The sequence below is a fragment of the Aplysia californica genome, unplaced genomic scaffold (assembly GCF_000002075.1).
Source record: "Aplysia californica isolate F4 #8 unplaced genomic scaffold, AplCal3.0 scaffold00016, whole genome shotgun sequence".
NCBI classification, from domain to species: Eukaryota; Metazoa; Mollusca; class Gastropoda; order Aplysiida; family Aplysiidae; genus Aplysia; species Aplysia californica.
The window spans coordinates 13,979-18,848 of record NW_004797286.1 but is presented as its reverse complement, the minus strand read 5'-3'; positions in this window follow the sequence as shown (position 1 = coordinate 18,848).

Sequence of the window (4,870 nt, the reverse complement as noted above, 5' to 3'; positions counted from 1 at the left end):
TATATATACACAAACACAGGGGAACATAAGCACGGTGGGATATTTCCCACCCAAAAGCTGCAGCCTTAGCAGTTCAAAGCCTATCGTTATCTGTATTTGACATTGGAGCACATCAGAGTATACAGATGATAAACATTAAGAACCTAAACCAGAGAACAGAATTTCCACCGTTGTTTCCACATTCCTGGAAGAATATGCTTCAAAATCGTCTGACAGGAATCTGGAACTATGTTGCTATGGTCTTCAGATCAATAACATCTTTATAGTCATAGCTGACGGTTCGTTTTAAATACTGAGATGCTCAAACCTGTTATTTAGGTCCCTCTAATTTAAAAGTCAAACTTGGGGTCCCTGAATCGCTGAAGCTACGACCAACTGTTAATATGTTTCCTCGGAGATGAAGGGTTTTTTTTCTTTCATTTTTTTTTTTTGGGGGGGTGGGGGTGGGGGTAGGAGTGGGGGCACATTCAAACGAACTAAACAAACACAAATAGTTTCATGAAGGTATAGAGGCATAACAGGCCGGCTGCTAGAAATGAACATAACGCGATATTCGTTTCTTCCATCAGAAAGTTCCAAAGAGCTTTGTCGTTTCTCAAATAGAATTTATCTTCTGGGAGTTTGTGCAGTTTCGTTCAAAAGCATACTATTTCAATGGTATCCTTGAACTAGAATAATTGTGCTAACGGTGCAGTTTATCGAAGCCGAAAGGATTTCGATGTTGTTGCCTGGCGTAAAAATTTCACTGAGCCGAGTAGTTCTTAAAGTGATTGGGACGTCGTGTGGCATTCGTTCGATGAACCTTTCCGTCATAAAGAATCATTGTGCATATTTATAGCAATAGTGTTACTCAATACAAACCCATTTCACCCTGATTATTGCTACCTTCATAAGGCCAACTTTATGCCACACATTTGGAAAAAGGTTATTAGTATAGTGCATGCAGAAGGGATGATTAAGAAAAGCAATAACATTGCGCTCAAGTAGCATACTGTCATCTTTAAAGAATTGAAATATAAATTGTGGCACATAATTTTATGTAACTGGAAATATTTACCCCCCCCCCCCGGCTCCGATTCTATTAAAGGGCAGGCAGCTTCGATCCTGTCTGGCAGGGCCAACCCAGGCTGAGGGGGATACAACATTCCAGCATATAGACGGAGATAAAAACATCTCCACTTATTGGAATCGAAATCAGATCTTCTGCGTTCGGTGGTGAAACGCCTAACCGCCATACCTCAGATTTTTGTCGGTAATATGAGCTGTAAAGATTTTTAAAAACTGTGCAATACCTCATACTGCTGCTCAAAGTATTACTTGTCGTAAAAAGTGCTGTTTTGTCCGTATTGCTTTGACAAGTTCATTGTTTTGAAACTTAATATTTTTAGGAGTTGAATGCCCTCTAGAGACAGACAGATTGTTGAGATTTGAGGGCCTTGTGAATTGCAACAAAGAGCAAGTACATGTGAAGTGAAGCGAATAGAAGCTGCATTTTCCTTTGCTTTTTATGAAAAAAGCAAAGTGTAAACCCGGCGTCATAGCACTCAATAAGCTTCATCTCATATTTCTATCCAGCCTCAAGCACCATTAGCTTTCCCTTCATCTCCCCTCTCGCTCCCGCCTTTTTTCCTCCTTCCCTGGATTAATTTCGATATTTTGCACTCCGCGCCGCTCAATCAAATCAAAGCTCCGCGGAGCACGGACGGAATATTACATGGCACGTCGCCCCTGTCACATCACGGAGGTGGGGAATCGTCTAAAACTTCTGCTTATGAGAATCCGATTCCGACAGGACAGGGTATTGTGCTGTCGTATTGGTATCGGACTTTCAAAACTCCGCTTCGAAAGATATTATTATCGTCATCTCGCTGTGTTTATTTTGTTTAGGGTATAACATCGTAGGAGAAAGAAATTAATTATCTTAAAAAAAGGAACATTTTCTCAGGACATGAGACAGACCAGAAATTACGAGAATGTCGAGAAGCGCTTGTTTACATCTTTTGTCCACATTTTGGCCAAAGCTATGGCACCAACCGTTTACATTTTAAAAACTGGCAAAATTGAAGGCAAACGAGGCAGCTAGACCCAGAGCAACCTACTTGGAGAGTCAAAACAGATAGATGCTGGGGAAAGGTCAGGATAATATAGCTTTTTCAAAAGCATCCAAGCAAAGGAATGAATGGAGGACCATGATCGTCGATGTCTGTCGTAGACTTGATGGTGATGATGATAGATTTTTACTCTCATAAATGAACACAGCATCTCTCATGGTGCAAATTTAACACCCCTCTCAGCTACGTAGGATCAATTGGAGGTGAAGTTCACATTTAACGCCCGATAGAACTGAGCAATGTTAATGGAGAACTATTGAGGCTTCCAAAAGAACCAAAGTTTTAGATCACTTCCTTTGGGAACCGAACCAGGGTAATCTACATTGTAATTATGCGAGTTTCTTATTGCACCAATAGAGCGTTCACTTAATTTTGACAAGACGAATAGTTACTATGATTTATATTTCTAATATAACAAACTATTGACCCATTTAGAACACGAATTCTGATCATTTGACAACGTTTAAAGACGCACTATTCTGCGAGACGTTAAAAAAGAAACAAAACTTCATTGTTGGTACAGATTTTTCAGTCAACTTTGTTTTTCTTTATCTGGAACTTAAAAGAGTAGGCAATAATAATATGCACACTATTAAAATGTAATTCTTCGAAATGTGCTGCAACATTGCCTTAAGTCTGCTGATCGGATAAATGATAACTGTTATGCCAACTCTACCCTCCCTCATCCTTCGTGATATTCAGGTAGGTTCGTCGATTGGGTAGCAGGCAGGTGGAAGGAAAGTGAGGGGGCGAGAGAGGGGAAGAGGAGAGGGTGCAGGCCCACTATAGACAAACAGGAGGTATCCATTCTCCATAAGTACCCATGAACGCCTTTGATCACATGTACAAGTTGGGGGGGGGGGGGTCCCATTGGGGTTATGTTACTTCGTCTTGATTACCTTTTTCATTAATGATCTATTGTTTTAGAAAGGAACTTACTGTTTTTTCTTGAAAATAACATTTTTAATGTGTGGTAAGACGCTAAACTCATACATCATAATGAACGAAGGTAGTTATTCTTCGTGACAGGTCTGAGACAAAAGTTTTTAAAGTTTTTTCAACCGAGTTAGACGAGAGGAATGGTTGGGCTTTAGCGTCTGGAGAGAAGCTGGGGGAAATTGTATAGTCTTCCCGTCTCAGCAAATCAGACTCAGAGGCACAGTGCATATAAAATCCTAACATAGGGCATCTTGAACCAGGATTTTTCTGCGAGGCTTTCAAATTAATTAACTTCTATGAATGTAAAATTTAAATATTATGGCATTTCTTGGCGTTTCAATTTTTAATTTTAAGCAGCGGGATCAATGAAATAAAACTGTGTTATAGTTGAAATCAAAGCTATACATTTTGCGACACAAAGTTAAATTATATTGAGTTGGGTTTTTTTTCACTTTGTGAGTAAAACCTGTTGTTATTTAGGTGGGTTTTATATCAAGGTCAGTGTTATATTACCTTTTACAAATCTCTCGACACGGCTATTGTCACTGTGCCAGAAAGAAAAGGGACACAAAGGGGAGGGGGAAGTGGAGGAAAAGGGATGAAGTACTTCGTTCTCAGTCATGATTAAATAGGTAAGGATTTTAAATATTTCCGAAAGAGATAACACCCCCCCACCCCCCCCCACCCCCACCCCCCAAAAACCCCCAACAAAAAACAAAATAAAAAACCCCCAACAAAATACAAAAAACCCAACAACAAAACAAACACAAAACCAAAATCCAAACACACCAACTTTCATTGCTGCCCACTAAAAAAAAAAAAGAATCAGGACTTCATTATGATTCAAACTTGAAAGTCCTTTTTGATAACCAACGTCTGATCCAACTACTCCGCAATGACTGCAAGCGTTTCAGCAACAATAAATGAGGAACTCAGACACGCCTTTTCTCTACTCTGTGCTGAACACAGCTAGTGGACCTACGGCTGAAAGCAATAAAAAGCAGCAATTTCTGTCGGGTCTATTGGATATAAAATGTTCATATACGCAAGGACCCTCGTACTGAGCACTTCACAAAAAAAGGGAAAAAAAAACCTACTGGAAAAAGCGATAACAATATCGCAGCTAGGGAAAACATCCTCAGAAATCGCCTCTTTTACTTAACCCCACGGACAATAAATTCCCGCTCTCGATGCCGGCCCGGGCGACTACAAATCACAACGTTCATTAGTTTCTCATCAAGCGTTTGCCATGCTGGGGGGATCAGGAGGGGCTCCCGAGGGGGTGCTGGTCAGCCCCAGTGTGAAAATATGGACATCGGGCCGATGGGATGCGGACGGAAGTTTTGAGACCTTATTAGATCCTGGCATCTTGTGCCAGAAGCTCGTTCGGCCCTAGCGTCAATGTTTATAGTTTGATAAAGCTGTGTATGCATGTGTCAGGCTAGTCGGATGTGTTTGATCAAATAGGGTCCAGTCTAAAATGCCAAAACGAAAAAGAATAAAACAAGCTCCTTTTTTTCGGTGCTCCTTCTTCGTGAACATAGCCCTGTTTTTTCAAAATACATTTCTGGTTATTTTGCCCTCCGCTCTAGATGGAATAACGGTAGTGCCATGATATTATTTCGCACACACACACACACACACACACACGCGCGCGCACACACACACACACACACGCACACACACACACACACACGCACACACACACACACACACACACACACACACACACGCGCACGCACGCACGCACACACATACAAAAAAAATACACACATACAAACACACTCCTGCGCCCACACACACTCACGCACACACTTATT